Source organism: Alosa pseudoharengus, unplaced genomic scaffold (assembly GCF_046254945.1).
Source record: "Alosa pseudoharengus isolate Yale_2024_CS ecotype anadromous, Long Island Sound unplaced genomic scaffold, YU_APseudo_1.1 YU_APseudo_1.1_scf_2, whole genome shotgun sequence".
NCBI lineage: Eukaryota > Metazoa > Chordata > Actinopteri > Clupeiformes > Clupeidae > Alosa > Alosa pseudoharengus.
This window is the reverse complement of record NW_027468663.1, coordinates 24,762,745-24,780,326: the sequence shown is the minus strand read 5'-3', so window position 1 is coordinate 24,780,326 and position 17,582 is coordinate 24,762,745. Positions and strand designations below refer to the sequence as shown.

Sequence of the window (17,582 nt, the reverse complement as noted above, 5' to 3'; positions counted from 1 at the left end):
CGGTGGCCATTACGTGGCTGAGGGGTACACTTGCCATTACACCTCAGTCCAGCAGATGGTGGTGGTAATGCACTCCGTTTGCAAACTGCTAAAAAACTCTCTGAAGGAGATGAAGGGTTCACTCATAGATATACACAATAAAGGCTAGATGTCTTATGGCGGCTGATGTTGAAACAAAACAGAGAGCAAGCTCGCTACTCCCTCCCATGCAATTAACACTCTCCTATCTTGCATCTCGTCGGTTATTGGTTAAAACATTTTATTTTGCCTTTGAGTGGGTTGCCAACCCTTGTTGGTAGCAATTGTTTTTGTGTACAGATCTCGGAGCCTAGGCTGCCTACAAAGATGCGTTTTTTTTGACGGCCTGCTTATGGGGCAGACAGCTAGTAGATCGTTAGGAAATATTAGATGAATGTGATCATTTATGTTTGGGCCTTTTTTGGGCCTGAAATCGCTGATACAACCTTTAATGTCTAAACCACTGGCAATAAAAGTGATTACAACCCTAAGTGAAAATGTCCAAATTGGGCCCAGTTAATTATAATGTTACCTCCCCGGTATCATGTGACTCATTACAAGGTGCCAGGTGTGAATGGGGATCAGGGGTGTTAAATTTGGTGTTATCACTCTTAAGGCTCTGGTATGGTCCCGTGTCTGCGTCACGCGCACTGGTGAGCACTGCAAACGAAGAAAGACTGGCAGAGGAGGTGAGGAGATACCCTCATCTGTATGACCCTTCCCTGCGGGATTACAAGGACACTTTCTGGTGTCAGAACTCCTGGAGAGAAATAGCGCAGACGCTAGGGAAGGATGAACAGGCATGTCGCCAGCGATGGAAAGTTTTGCGCGACAAGTTTGTCAAAGCAAAAAAGAAGGCCAAGGGAAGGACTGGTGTTGCTGGTGACAGTGTCAGCAGAGCCCCTGTCCTTGCACAGCTTGGCTGGTTATCCAGTTGCGTGAAACACCGCGACACGGAGTCAAACGTGCCACCTTTGGTAAGCGAATTCTTAAAACTTTGGTTGTTTATTTCTTTGTTTACATTGATCTGTCTGATTATGTTGGAATACAACAAATCGTCAGTTATTAAGATATTTTGTCTCATGCTTTTTTTGTATTTTATTTTTAGAACGACAGTGTCACCCTGGACACCAGCACGCTCGACACCACACTCGACCCCGGTCTTTCGATTGCAAGCTCCATCCCTCCCTCTCCTGGTGCCGATGTAGAGCCAGTGTCAAGTCCACTGACACAGATTCGCCGGCTCCTGCTTCTTCATCCCCATGTCAGCCTGCAGCCGCAACATCGCACAGAAAGAAACGCAGGCGGGGACCACCGATGTCGGCATTGCAAGTGGCGTTAACCAAGCGTCTCGAGAGGATCGATGCCAGCTTGTTGAATGAGGAGAAGTCATTCACAGACGACATTGGCAAGACACTGTCGAGGATGCCACTGGTGAAAAGGGGACAGTGCAAGATGCTGTTGGTCCAAAAGTGGTTCGAGCAGTGCCAGCTGGAGCCAGAAGAACAGTAGACCTAGCATAGCCTAGGCCTAATCATCCTTGGACTTTTATATTTGGATGTTTATATTGTAAAGCATTTTTATTATGGCACTGTTCACATTTATTTTATTAAAAGCATGTTTATATTTCACATCCGTTGTCATGTGTTGGTCCGTGTGAAATGAAAGAACAAATAACCTAGGCGCCTGTTTATAAAGAACATAGGCCTGTGGGATAATTACAAAAGGGTAGGTGAATTCCCACCTGTTCCAGAAAGCCTCATCGGATATAATGCCTGGCCCTGAACTAAAACATCGAAAGTCCCCATTAACACTTGTTGATCGAGGTGCATTCTTGCCTGGCCCGGACGTAATGCGTTATCATAATAATAAAGGGAATGTAGCTCAGACTACCTCCGGCTGCAGGTACAGTCATTATCACCTATTCCTGAACAATGCTGAACTAAAACATCGAAAGTCCCCATTAACACTTGTTGATCGAGGTGCATTCTTGCCTGGCCCGGACATAATGCGTTATCATAATATGACATAATGAACATGTTCTGAAGACAAAGAGTTGCTTCTATATTTTTATTGACACGTCATATTTACAGGTTTTTGCTTCATAGGCCTACTTTTTGGTGTGGCAGGTGTGAAGGCAATATAAAATCAATTGAGGAGACCTCTGCGCACAACTCTATCTTGCCATGGCACTGCACCTTGCTGTGTTTGGAAAAATGTCTTAACATTGTCTCGCACCAACATTGCTGCTCGAGCTGCCCTCGCGGTACCGAGTCGCCGTGCCTCTAGGAGGCCGTTGTCACCAGTAACAACTTGTCGCCACTCTCCCGGCTGCACCTGTCCATCAGGTCGCTCAGTGTCAGCGTAGTTGGGTGGGTTGTACCGACGACCGTTTGCAACATCCGTACGTGTAAGGAAATTGTGTAAAGCAACACATGCCTTAACAATGTGAGTGGCATTGTTTACACTGCAGTCAATGGGCTTGCCCAGTATCCTCCATCGTGAGGCCATGATTCCAAAGGTGTTTTCAATGATCCGGCGAGCCTGTGAGTGGCAATAGTTGTACACATTCTGATCTGCTCGAAGGTTATGGCCTACATAACATAAAAAACATTAGCGTTAAAAACCCATAGCCATTCTATTTTTGTTTGTTTGTCTTGATTTAATTGATTACAACCATGACTTCTGTGGCACAGGAGTTTGTTGATGAACCCTCGGTGGAGGCCTTTCATAGCCTCACCAAGGATAAACTCCTGGAGGTAGCGAGCATATTACACATTGAATTGTCCAGTGCTGAAAAGCGCTTAAAACACACCGTCAAGTCTGTTTTGCTACCCTATTTAGTTGAGAAGCGAATTCTACCACCTGTCGATATGAAGGAGGCCATTCGTTTAAAAGAACTATCAATTTGAGAAAAATAATTAGATAATGAAAGAGAAGAGTTGCGCCTTAGTAACCTGACTCCGGAACTTTTCATTGAAGAACTTTTGGGAAGGGGCGGACATACTGGTTAGCTGATTGGATAAACCATCTGTCTATCACCACCTTTGTTGGTTATCGACGGGCCAAATCAACCAATTAGATGAACAAAGTATTCTTCTAATGCCGTTTAACATACAATTAAGTTAGGTAACGTGACAAACGTTAAGATGTTTAAACTTACCATTTATGAACCTAATCAACGACAATTCCCATCAAGTTTTCACGGTAGGCCCTACACTTCTGAAGAAAGTATATTCCTCCATTATGAACTGGAATCAGCCGTGGAGGATGTCTGTGTCGTTCATTCCTCCCAGCTGCATGGCTGAGACTCATAGCTTCACAGTTTACCCAGGAATACTTTCTAATTTGAATAAAACTTCTCTGTGGATGCAGTCATGTTGTTCGTTGCGTCACACCTCAACCCGCCTCAAAGCCAACGCTGATTGGACGTTCGTTTGGTGAACTGCTCCAAATTTTCTTTAACTGAAAGTATCCAGACTGATCTGCGAGTGAAACCCTGAAGCTCGCGAGATCAGGATGGTCTCACGAGGCTAGCGCCTTAGAGCTTCCCAAAATGAATTGGAGTCGAGACGGCTTGAAGTGAAGGCTATAGAGGAGAATATGGATCTTACTAATTCAGCATCTTTCGATATCAGTAAGCACATCAGACTCGTTCCACCGTTCATAGAGAAAGATGTCGAAAAGTATTTTCCACATTTTGAGAAGGTTGCATTAACTCTCAAGTGGCCTAAGACTGTTTGGCCTCTCTTGATTCAGTCTGTTCTCACTGGCCGCGATCAAGAAGTTTACGCGTCACTCTCCCTGGAACAAAGTTCTAATTATGATGAGGTTAAGTCAGCTATCTTGCGGTGTTATCAGCTCGTTCCTGAAGCCTATAGGCAGCGCTTTAGGCGATATAAGAAAACTGACCGTCAAACCTATCTCGAGTTTGCACGGGAAAAGGAGACGCTTTTTGACCGCTGGTGCTCTGCTAAAGAGGTAAATAGCCTGGGTAAACTGCGCGAGTTAATGTTACTTGAAGATTTTAAAAACTGTTTGCCAAGTGCTGTTTCCACTTACCTTAATGAGCGTCAGGTTGAAACTTTGCGTGAAGCTGCTGTCATGGCCGATGAATTTGTCTTGACCCATCGTGTTAGTTTCAAAGACAGGCACAGGTCGGAGTCATCTCAGTTTACTAACGTTGAGAAAGGGGTCCAACCTTCTAGTAACTCTGAGCAGGCGTGTTTCTATTGCAAAAAGCCTTGGTGGCAGACTGTCCCGTTTTGAAAAAGAAACATGCTGCGAAAGGTTGTGGCTTGATTAAAACAGTTCCGAAATCTGCTGTGCCTGGTCTCGAACTCTAGCCTGGCGGGCCATCCTATATCATTGACATGTATAGTCTGGCATCGAATCATTCACCTCGCTTAATCCAAGGGGCGGGCAGAGAATTGTCTTTCAAACTGCCGAGGCATGCAATAGGCCAGCGCTACGACCATATCCGTATCCGGTCGGCAAAACGGCAAATACATCCTTCTTCGAAAGGAATGACTTAAGTGCATTGTGTTGATCTACTTTCAAAGAAAAGCACAAGTCCAACTCCTCCAAAGTTGACGCCAACGCCGATTCAAACAACCGCTCTTCGTTTGCCATAGCCACCTTCCTTGTTGTTCACCGTCGCAGGATGTCGTTATCCTGTTAAGCCCGCCTTAAGACTCTCTAACGAAATAGAGCGCTGTGATTGGCCGTCATCCACGGTGTTAAGCCAATAGAAATTCCTATGGTTCGATATTAGACGTACAAGCTGAGCAAATTAATTTGCCGCCACTAGGGTGCGTCTAGATTTCTAGGCTACTCGAACTCCCCTGTGACACAAAGACAGGTTATGAACCTTTACTTAGCAACGGTTTTGTGTCTTTGCCCGGTGACGAACATAAAACACCTGTTTGTATTTTGCGAGACACCGGCGCAGCAGTCTTTCATATTGCAGGGCGACTTGCCCTTGTCTGACACAACGAAAACTGGCTCGAGTGTGTTAGTCCGTGGCTTTGAAATGGGGTTCACTGTTGTACCACTTCATCACATCCAGTTACAGTCTAATGTGATTACTGGTACAGTTGCTGTGGGTGTCCGTCAGTCTTTGCCTATTCCAGGTGTTTCCTTCATTCTAGGAAATGACATTGGGGGAAATTCTGTATGAGGGAAAATAAATTCGGAAGTTCTGCCTCAGGTTGTTGCTGTGCCTGACAAGCCAGCAAACCATGAAGTTTTCCCCGCCTGCACGATCACTCGCGCTATGGCCCAAAAAGCTTCCACTTCCCCGGAGGAAAAAGAACGCTCCTCTCCTCTCATTGATTTTGATTTGTCAGATTCGTTCTTTTGTAATCTGAACAATTCGTCCACTGCTTCTCTGGCTGGTTCTGGCGAGAAGTCAAAGCTAGTTAGAAAAGAGTCTTCGTTTTCAGCTTCTCTGACTGATTCTGGCGAGAAGTCAAAGTCAGTCAGAAAAGAGTCTGTGTGCTTGTCTCGCTCTGAGTTAATCGCTGCCCAAAAAGCAGATATGTCACTTGCCTCGCTCCTTCGTAAGGCTTCATCTGACGTTGATGTTGATAAAGAGCCACAGTGTTTCTTCTTTCAGCACGGTGTGCTGATGAGGAAATGGAGGCCTTACAATGTGCCTGACCAGTGGAATTCTGTCCAGCAGATCGTAGTTCCATCTCTATACAGAGATAACATTTTGTGTGTAGCTCATGACGGTGTGGCCGGTCATTTGGGTATTGCAAAAACACTCAACCGAATTTGCCAATATTTTTACTGGCCCGGTGTTAAGCGGGATTTAGTTTGTTTCTGCAAGACTTGTAACATCTGTCAGCTTGTTGGTAAACCCAACCAGACGATTCCTCCTGCTACCCTGTATCTAAAATTCCAGCGTTAGGGCCAGCCATTTGACCATGTTATTGTTGATATCGTCGGTCCACTCACACGATCCAGGAATGGATATCAATATTTAACAACAATGATGTGTGTTGCTACACGTTTTCCCGAGGCTGTTCCTTTAAGAAAAATCACTGCTAAGACCGTAGTGATGGAACTAAAGTTCTTCTCTGTTTTTGGTCTGCCAAAGATCATTCAGGCTGATCGCGGGTCGAATTTTATGTCTCGCATTTTCACCCGTGTGTTGAAACAACTTTGCATTCAACATGTTTCCAGTGCCTACCATCCTGAAAGCCAGGGGGCACTGGAACAGTATCACCAAACGCTGAAGAGCATGTTGCGTGCATATTGCTTGGAGTCTGGTAAAGATTGAGCAGATGTAGTCCATTGGTTGCTTTTTGCCTGCATAGAGGTGATGCAGGAATCACGTTTTAGTCCTGCTGATCTTGTATTCGCACACACTTCACTCCACACACTCCCTTTGGCCGTTCTGAAAGATCAGGTTTTATGTGGTTCTGCTCCTAACGACATGTTGACTCATGTTTCTGATTTTCGTTCTCGTCTACACCGTGCTCGTGAGTTGGCTCAAGAGAATCTCAAGCAAGCTCAGGGTAAAATGAAGCAGTGGTATGACCGTAAGGCTGTCGATCGTGGGCGATAAGGTTTTGGTGTTGCTTCCCATTCTGGGGTCTGCATTGCAAGCTCGCTTTAGCGGCCCGTATGTGATAGAGCACAAAGTGTCTGACCGCGACTATGTAATCGCCACTCCTGACCGGCGCCAGCAGAAACGCTTGTGTCATGTTAACATGCTGAAGCCTTTTTACGAGCGAGATTCGACTTCTACTTGTTCAGAGTCATCTTCGGCTGGCCTTGTTTCTGATTCTCTGCTGTCCACTGATGGTGTGGTGCTGATGTCTGCTTTGGTGGAGGGAAGTGAAGAGGTGGAGAGTAGCCCATCTCGTGCTGTTGTTGTAGGGCGTTTAAATAACACGCAAATGCTCTCTGTTTTGGCCAATCATCTCCCACACTATACAGACACTGAAAAAGCTGATCTCCTGGAAATAGTCCATCAGTTCCCAGAGTTTTTTGGCGATGTTCCCAAACAGACACATCATAGAACATGATATTGATGTCGGCTCTGCAGCCCCTATTAAACAGCATCCCTATCGTGTGAATCCATTGAAGCGGGCTATTTTGAAAAAAGAGGTTGAGTATATGCTTGTTAATAACATTGCTGAGCCCAGCATGAGCGCATGGAGTTCGCCTTGCATTCTAGTAGGAAAGCCGGATGGTACTTTCCGTTTTTGCACCGACTACAGCCGTGTTAATGCCGTCACCAAGCCTGATTGTTATCCACTCCCCAGGCTTGATGACTGCATTGACCGTGTTGGATCTGCCGTGTTTGTCAGTAAGTCTGACTTACTTAAGGGTTATTGGCAAATTCCGCTTACGAGTAGGGCTATGGAAATATCTGCGTTTGTCACGCCTGATGATTTTCTGTCATATCGAGTTATCGCCTTTGGAATGCGCAACGCTCCAGCCTGTTTTCAGAGGTTAGTGAACACCATTTTGTCTAGTTTGCCAGGCTGTGAAGCCTATTTAGATTCTTTATAGCGCTTCGTGGCCTGAACATCTCGTCCAGATTCGTGAGTTATTCCGCCGTCTTTCCGCTGCCAAACTCACAATCAATTTGGCAAAGTGCGAGTTCGGAAAGGCAACGGTCACGACGTACCTCGGCAGAGTTGTGGGAGGGGGTCAGGTGCGTCCTTTGGATGCAAAAGTCTGCGATCTGCAACTTTCCTGCCCCTGTTGATCGCCGCGAGCTGCGCAGGTTTTTAGGCATGGTGGGTTATTACCGTGGGTTCTGTAAAAACTTTTCCTCGGTGGTTGCTCCACTTACTGACTTGCTTAGCCCGAAAGTTCGTTATGCCTGGTCTGAACAATGTCAGAAGGCCTTTGAGAATGTCAAAGCATTGTTAATATCTGCTCCCGTTTTGGCTGCCCCTGACTTCTCAAAGCCTTTCTTGTTGGCGGTAGATGCCAGCGATGTAGGTGCTGGTGCTGTCCTCCTGCAAGATGGTGCTGAATCTGTCCATCACCCTGTTTGCTACTTCTCAAAGAAGTTCAACCATCAGCAACAGCGGTATTCCACCATTGAAAAAGAGGCTTTGGCCCTCGTCCTTGCAGTCCAGCACTTCGAGGTTTATGTGGGAGCTTCAGAGAAAATTGTAGTATTTAGCGACCACGACCCTTTGAAGTTTTTCTATCGTATGAGGAACGCTAATCAGCGTCTCATGAGATGGAGCTTTTGCCTCTCGGACTGAGCACTGCGAACGGTGAGTGCCCAGACCCTACATTTTAATGTGGGTCTGGCTCGCCAGGCTAATGGAGCTTGATCTTACAGCCGTTTAACATCGAGATCAAGCATGTGCGTGGTACTGACAATGTGATGGCTGACGCTTTGTCAAGAGTACCTTAGTCTCTATTTTCATGCCTACGGTTAGAAATTAACCGTAAGTCATGGTTATTATTTTTTTTTCTTTCTGTTTTTGTGTGGGTACGAGAGAGTACGTGTGTGTCGTGATTGTTATGGTGTGTGTGGTGTTTGTTCACTTTAATTACAGTATGGCTGTATTTGTGACCCGCTCTGGCGAAATGAGTCGGAAGTCGCAACGTTCTATTTTGAGATAATGGCCACTTACAGTAATTAACATTGAAAATATAGATTTTTTTTTTTTACCTTATATGAAAGAAAAGGTCTTCAAAATTAATCTCCCAAAGTTTCATCACCACAGTAATTGCGAAAATGCACTTAAATGGCTGTTTAAGTTGACTTGCAACTCTTACAAAGAATATCTCGAATAATGCTGTTTTACCAGCCGGCTCAACCGAGGATTTCGCACGAGGATTTTCCTATGTTTTGGTATTCCCTGAAACGTCATGATCACAAATATGGTGTGAAAACGTCAGTCCCTTCTTATTAAACCTATCAAAATGTTCACAGAGTCTCCTCAGTTGCCAATAGGAAGCCCTGTTTACAGCCTTGTGCGACGCGATTGGTCCACCTACCATCCTGTCAGATTAGCAGTGCTACTGTAGTCTAATGCTAGCAACATTTTCTCCAAAATATCTCCTTAAAAAGTTCGCGTTTCACTTAATACTTTGTATTTAACCTTGTCATTTTTATAGTGTGTATTCGTGCGTTTTCTTGCAAAGGTTGTAAACTAAACAATGGGCAAGAGTGTTTTAAATCTTTCGAGGAGGACTTCGTTTTCGACCTGCGATTATCCATGGCGTCTCTTTCTGAATACGAGAAAGACCTAATTCTTCTGGGGAAGATCAGCTGTCACTTCCAGAATGATAAATTCACGTGTTCGACGAAGAAAATCCAGCGAGAGCGTCAACTTCAAAGGTCGGAATATTACTTGGATGGAAAAAGAATTTGCCGTGAAACATTCAAGTTCCTACATTGGTAAGTAGGCCTAGCTTTACAACCATTACACTTATATGCGACTGATCAGAAGTATGTTCCTGATTTTACTGACAGCTTACGTGATGTTCCCGTTAAATTTCAGCATCAGCCAGAATAAACTGACAGCTCTGCTGAAACACTACAAGGAACACGGCTTGACCCCACGAGTTAAAAAGTCTGGAGGTCGCCAGAGAAGAGATCAGAGACTGCTCACACATGACGACATCTGCCGTGTTGTTTCGTTCATCGTGAACTTCGCAGAGCTTCACGCATTGGTTCTCCCTGGTCGCATTCCCGGGTATAAACGTTTCGATGTGAAGTTGCTGCCATCTCATCACACCAAGGCGACAGTTTTCCGTGCTTATGAAAGCGCAATTAAGGCAAGAGGTAGGTGTTATCCAATGTCGTAGTGGTACAATAAGAGGGGGGTAAATGTAGTAGGCTATGCAGAATCAGATGTTTAAAAAGACATGCAGAACATGTTTGATGATGGAAGCTTATTGCTGTGATATTAATCCTGTAATTAATGTCGTATACTTGTAAACTTACTCTTAATCATAGTCTGATGGTTTTCAGGCCTTAGTGGGTTCAATCTTAAATCAGGACAATGCAGTGGGATTTGGCAATGTTAATAGTTGCATTTGGTACATAAACTCTATTAAGATGTGGATAAACTGTGTTTACTTGCGTTTAGCTACCAGTACATCCTTGCTTATTACTGAGCATTTGTGTGCTGAAATTATGTAAATAAGCCTACACTGCAAATAAGCCTATGCTGAAAAAACATAAGTAGATCTATCTTTACTGATTACAACAGCATTAAAAAAACTGAGATGTTAAAAACAGTGCATTGATACAGAAATTAAGCAAGCCTTTCCCTACTTTGTTTTATCAGAACATCGTGTGGTGAGTCTTGTGACCTTTTGACGCCTGTGGAAGACCCTTGTGCCCTACATTGTGCGTACAAAGCCAATGACTGACTTGTGTTGGCAATGCCAAAAGAACAACTCCATCATTTACAAGTCCGCTAACCTGACTGAGGCAGAGAAATCCAGTCGCTGCAGAAAACAGGAGGATCACCTCGTGAGTCACCCTAGAACGTTCACTCTATCAAGAGATGGTCCAGAAAGCTAGGGATACCGTGAAAAACAATGCCATTCATGAACTCTGCCCATGTGATCCATGCTCCCAAGACATCACGATGCATTATTCCTTCGATTATGCACAGCAGGTGCATTATCCCTCTGACCCTCTTCAGCCTGGTCCCATGTATTTTGTATGACACCCCTCTTCAGCCTGGTCCCATGTATTTTGTATGACACCCCGCAAGTGTGGCTTGTTTGGCATCAACTGTGAGGCCATTCCCAGACAAGTGAATTACCTTATTGATGAATGTGTATGCATCACAAAAGGAGCGAATGCTGTGGTGTCATTCCTTGACCACTTTTTCAAGCATTATGGCATGGGTGAAAAGGATGTGGAGCTGCATTGTGACAACTGCACAGGACAAAACAAGAACAACACTGTGCTGCAATACCTGCTGTGGAGAGTGCTTCATGGTTTGCATGAAACAATCACATTACATTTTCTCATAGCAGGACATACAAAGTTTGCACCAGATTGGGCATTCGGGCTGGTAAAACAAATGTATCGCAGGAAGATGGTTTCCTGTCTGAATGACATTGTAGATGCTGTTAGAAGTAGCACACAGACTGGAGTCAACATCGCACAACTTGTCGGGGGAGAAGGGAAAGTCGTGGTGAATCAGCGTGACTGGCAGTCATTCCTCAAGCCATTCTTCCGACCTCTCCCTGGTATAACCAAACACCAGCATTACAGGTATGTAGATTACATCAATAACGTGTTGATATATGTAGGTAATTGTTAAAGTGTGTAGGTGTGTGTGTGTGTTTGTAAGGATGGATGATTTGCTCATTTTTTTCTCAATCTTCTGTATTTTTAGAATGAGCAAAGACTATCCTGGCTGGATGTTCTACAAGGAATTTGCCAATTCTGAGGAACGTGGAATATGCCTGCTCAAAGAGGATGCACCACCAATGCAGAGACCCCCTGCTGTCAAGCCTCCTGGTTTGGATTTGAAACGTCAGGACTATTTTTACCAACACATTCGTGAGTTTTGCACCGACAATACAAAGGACATTACATGCCCAAAACCAGCTGGGGAGGTGAGCTGTTTCACTGAGAAAGAACCTAAGAAACGTAGAGTTGAAATATGATTCCAACTTTGTGTCTCTGTGTTTATGCCACACACACTTTCTCACTAACTCACTGACTCTCTCTCAGTCTCCCTCTCTCTCTCTCTATGTAGATACATGTATATATAGTCAATGTCTCTCTGCCACACACAGACACAGACACACACTGAACACTCACTCATTTTTTTGCCACTCTCTCAAAGGCTTTAAAGCGAAAATGTAGTATGTATGTACTGACACTCTCTCAGTCTCCCCCCCCCCTCTATCTCTCTCTATGTAGATACATGTATATATAGTCAATGTCTCTTTGCCACACACACTCACTCACTGACGTTTTGCCACTCTCTCAAAGGCTTTAAAGCGAAAATGTAGTATGTCTGTACTGACACTCTCTCAGTCACTCTTTCTCTCAGTCTCCCTTTCTCACACACACACACACACACACACACACACTGACATTGTGGCACTGTCTCAAAGGCTTGAAAGCGAAAATATTGTATGTTTGTAAAATCTTTGGAGGTATTCATCAATGTTCCTGTTACACATCCAGACTGAGGGCACACTACTGTAGCTAAAATGTCTGTATGTGATACTTATGTTTTTATAGTCCTTTTTAATATATATCTGTTCTGTCTTTTGTGGTTTTGGACATGAGTCTGTCAAATCAGCTGAATTGAATTGTATTGAATTTAAATGAATTGAATCTCTGTAAAAAGCGCCTTAAATTATTATTGAATTATTTGATAAATATTGAATAATATGTAATAAATATTTTGAAATAATTGATGTTTCAGTCTGATTTAATAGCTTTTTCTAAGTATCTAAATGCCTTTAGTAAAATCATGTTGTAAAAACACTGGGTGCAGTTCTGGATGCCAAGGATTACTGAAGAGGTCATCAAAAAACGGACGGAAAACTTTAAATGCGATTATCTCGGGTTTTCAGTTGGAAAAAGGTGCTGCCACGCCATCATTCAAATGAATGTCACTTCATAACCATTTAAGATAGGACTTTGACCAATACATCATTTTAAAGATTATGTTCTCATCTTTCCAAAGATATCTCAATTTTGAGTTCTTGGTCACTGTGACTCATTTTGCTGGATCAGGTCACATTTTCTGAAATTACATTGCACGCATCCTATTCAGTGGACGTTGTGCAAAGCATGATGTTATTTTGTTGTACATAGTTCATTATGAATTTATGAAGACTATAGTCACCATTTCGGTGTGGAGGTGTTACGTCCCTCTTATACCCATGGGTGGCGTAGTTTCCATCATGTCCTTTTTGGCTGCTTTGCTTTCTTTGTTCTGTTCTATTACTATCTTCAGGTGTGACCTGTGTGAGGGGTGGAGCTTCTCCATATATATACCTGTGCCTGGCGGTCTGCTGGTTTCCTTTTGCCATTTGCTTTGGCCTTGTGCCAAGACCGGGTGCCCTCCACGCTCACTAGGCCGTGCCGTCGTCTCTCTACATTGTTTATTTTCAGTTGTCCTTAAATTTCTTAATTATGTATTAATATTTTTGTAAATAAATACCCCTAGACATCGAGCCCCTTTGACTGTTTGTCAATTTGTGTTGCATCTAGCCTGGCTGGCTGTAACATGGTGCTTCTCCTCATCTAACAGCCGCATCTTTAGCACATAAGTGTTGAACATTCCTTCCCTGGCTCTTCCTTCGTTCAGTGGTCGCACATCTCACCTTCTTCTCTTCTTCATGCGTTGCTCTTCTTCCAACAACAGCAACATGCAACACAGCTCCTCTTCTTCTTCATAGGTCGACATGTTGACAGTACCACTGCACACCTGCTAAAATGTGAACTGTCTTCCTGCTTTTAACCCTTAGAACCCGATTGACGCAAAGTGCGTCAAAAAACACACCCTTTCTTCTCTGTTACATTGCTCCGGAACGGTTCATCGCAGCAAGATGAAACCTTTATTGCACGACAGAGCAGAAGTGGGGCTTTCCAACGAGACTACACACTTGTCTGTACGATCAAGTATGAAAATTAAAAAAAATCATGAAATTAAATCAAATTGCATCATATTTACAGTCTATACTTATCTGCATTCACCTGCACACACATTACTCTAGTTTGAATTACTCGTGAACCCGTGATCGCATCGATATGGCAAGCATATCAGATGAAAGAGGGGGCACAGGGCTATCCATTGGTACCATGTTTATCGATCCTTCTGGCTTATAAAACCAGACGAAGTGACTGCAAAATAATAACGTCATGTACACAAACCAACGCTGCACACTCATTACTCTCGTTTGAATTACTCGAGGACCCGTGATCGCATAGATATGCCACGCATGTCAGATGAAAGAGGAGAGCTATCATTTGATACCAAGTACATCCTTCTGGGTTATAAAACAGACGAAGTGACAGCAAAATAATAACTTCATATAGCTGGACTTACCCCACGTTTGTGTCTGTTCTTGTGGCAAAGCATGTTTATAATCCAATGCTATCATGTGTTTCTCTATGGCAAAGCATGTTCATATTCCGGTTTTGAGATCCTAGCAAATTCCTGCATGGCATCCAATTCAAGGCTCACATTGCACCCCTTTTTGTTCAACAAATAAACACCTTTTTTGCCTTTACTTTGTTCATGGCAATGCAGTAAAGAGTTGAGAATTATTATGACTGCATACACACAGGCACGCAGGCTAACACGCAACCTCGGGTCAAGTCAGGTCAGATCAGTTCGTGTCACAGATATGGAGCGCAGAAAGGTCATTTTTCATCACTAAATAAAAAATGGCATTTATTTCCGTAAATCACACAGCAAATATTTCTGTAAATTGCTCAGCCCCAGAGTATCCCTCCAACATGGCAATTATATTGCCCGATTCCGGACAGTCTGCCCTACACACACATGAAATGCATGTAGAGCTGTGAGCTTGCAGTGGTGAGATACATGTCGAAATATAATAATTTTTATAATACACTTTTTATATTTTAATTCTTTAAAAATCAAAATAAAATCAATGCTAGTATTAATACATGAAATGATGGCAGATCTGAATAGCCTAAACTCTCCTGAAAAAAACAATATATAATATATGTGTGTGGCACTTACAATGACCAGAATAAATCCTTATGAATAAAGGTAGTGAAAATGCCCTAAAAACAGCTTAGGGTTCTAAGGGTTAACTTCTTCTTAGGTGGGAGTGTCCTACTTTCAGGCTCAACATACTGCCCCCAGTTGGCGGGGCAGAGTATCACAGTTCATTCGTAGTGCGCATGCGCTAATCTTGATCGGCTAACACGCATTCAAGAGATCAGAAACTGGAGTATGCTTCGTGTAAGCGTCAAAAATGACGCACGTCTTGGACACGTGCAAATGTGATGCAGGACCATACCAGAGCCTTTACACTCTCTCATACTGGTCACTGGAAGTTCAACTTGGCACCTTGTGGCAAAGTACTCTCTGAGGATATGAAAAGAAGAATTGTTGCTCTACATGGCCTAGGCTATAAGAAGATTGCCAACACCCTGAACCAGAGCTAGTGAGCGGAGCTGAGTGGTGCGAATATCCCGCTCCTCGCTCAGGTGGCTGTTCACTCGCCCGCTCCTCCGCTCAAATTCACGTCAGGTCGCTCCGCTCAATTTCGCTCCTATGAAGGTATATTGGGTGCAAAAGTGGCGAGCACATTTAACTGCAGATTTTGCATGTGCACACTAAAGTCATATATGTGTAACAGTAAAGTTGAAGTTGTACATATTTTTTTTTATATCCTGTTAACACAAAATAGGGGCTACGGGTTCACAAATCCTATCCTGTGAGTCACAACTTTCAAGAGTCATGCACTCAACACTTTTGCTCCAATCGTTGCAGCGCAGTTGGTGCGAAACACATTTGCACATCCGTGTTTCATAATCTGAGAACATGCACAACATTCGTGCATTTGTAAACCCAAATGTGAACTAATGCATCCGAAGTTGTGCATCTTTGAAATAATTTCTCATTAATACATACAGATCACTTTGATTTTCTTGCACGACTACAAGTCAATTGATAAAAGTGCTCGAATCTGCTTCTACGAGTGGCGATACTTTTGCTCCTGGCTAGGTGATATAATAGGAGCAAAAACGGCTCTGGATCGGATCTGGATCCTGGATCGCGCTTAGACTACCATTGCCTGCTCATAAGGTAAGTAACATGATAATAATATGAAGAAAGTTATCTTGTTTGTTGGTTTACATTATCATGACAGCTATGTTTAGCTTAGCTTACCTGCTTGCTAAATCCTCCAGTGCCAGATCAAGCTAGCTAGCTATCGCTAGATAAATAACTAGTTTAGAAGTACAGAAATTTAACACTGCCCGTCCAAAATTGTTAGGACACACAATCTGACACAATCGTTCTGCAATTTTCGAACAGCTGACGTGTATCTTGCACGAAGACTATTGGATAGTGCTAGGCAAGTTAGCAATTGTTTGCTGTGCAGACATTATGAATAATAAGGTCGTAAAACACCGCACACCGCAACAAATATTTTTTCCTTGCTTTGTGCAAAGAAAAACTATAAATCGTGTGTGCTTAATTGATAAGGAAACATGCTGAGGTTACTTACTTTATGAGCAGGCAATGGTAGTCTGAGCGCGATCCAGGATCCAGATCCGGCCGCCTTGTTTTCTCGCTCGAGGTGCACACATACAAATCTTTTTGCCTCTATACCCGATTTCCCGTTTACCAACAAAACTAGATGCGCGCGCAGCCATGAGGCAGAACTCGCTTGGTGGCCATCCACAACGTTATAAACTTAACCTAAATAGTCGGCTGCTGTAAGCTACAATCAGATTTTTTTGTATATCTGTTGTCTCAATGATAATAACATCTCATTTCAGACTATATTTCAAAGTTTGACGTTCATTTGGATTATTAATATAACATCGTATTTTGTCATTTTTGGCGAAGACATGCATACCGAATTGGTGCAGTTTTCAGCACAAAAACTCATTTTATTCTTTTGCTGTTTTGCATTGCTCTATGCTGTTCTATGGTGCTTTCTGCCTCTTGGTTGCGCACGCATGTTTTCTTGACGTTCCGTAGAAATCCATGTATAGGTTCTCATGCATATTAGGCTAGCTTAATAATAATCGTCACGCTGGGATATTGTGGCTTACCAATTTACGAGATGTATACGTACTAAGTGAGACAAATATTTTATTTATTAGGCTAATTGCTTTATTCACTTGAGTAGCCTATATTGTCACTATACCATTGGACTAAGCATGTGCATGCCGAGACCATTTTTTTTTATAAGGACAGCAAGTTCATTATCTTGGGTTGCTCTTACATTATGGTGGTTGGCAGGTCATTGTCTGCAGCAGTCCTGTAGCTTTAGAAAAAAATGTATGTGTAGCATACTCGCTCAAATTGATAACACTCGTTAATAACAAGCCAATTTTGATTCATTGTCCCGGGACCTGATGAACACGGCGCTAAAAAGCACAAACGAGTGTGAAAGTTGCAGCCGTGACGACAGGGAAAGTGCAGGCAGCCGCGAGAGTGATTGGTTGTGCAAAATGAACGTTGCTTATGTCTGGGTTACACAAAGCTAGAATGACACAATCATTATGTTTTCTTAATGACCGACAGTTTAGTTTAGTTTATAGATAAGAAATAATTTTGCCTTAAAGTAGGATAGGCCAAATGTGAAAAGGCTTGATTTATACACCCTGTAAAGTGCCATAATGGTTTACCAAATGACAGACAGTTGAATTTCTGAATAAAAAGAATGTTGGTACAGTTTTGAAATCTTAAACGTGTAACCCCACACAAGCATAACGTGGTTGTAGGGAGGGAATGTGCTATTTTGAATTTTACCCGGATAAAACGAATAGCCTATTTTTTGATTGGATGTCGGTGGCTATTTATTTTTTGATTTGTCTGGTGAGTGGTGCGCTAGTTCTGAACCCTGCGAGAAATCCTCTTGTATCCCTGCGT

At 43.2% G+C, this 17,582-nt stretch overlaps 1 long non-coding RNA gene across 1 annotated transcript; it reads left to right on the top strand.

Annotated features, from left to right (window-relative positions):
* The first annotated feature begins 9,349 nt into the window (after positions 1-9,349).
* LOC143135148 (uncharacterized) lies at positions 9,350-10,319 on the top strand. The gene is made up of 3 exons (XR_012988815.1): positions 9,350-9,403; positions 9,507-9,790; positions 10,299-10,319. It is a non-coding gene; the product is annotated as an uncharacterized LOC143135148 (long non-coding RNA).
* Positions 10,320-17,582: the final 7,263 nt, after the last annotated feature.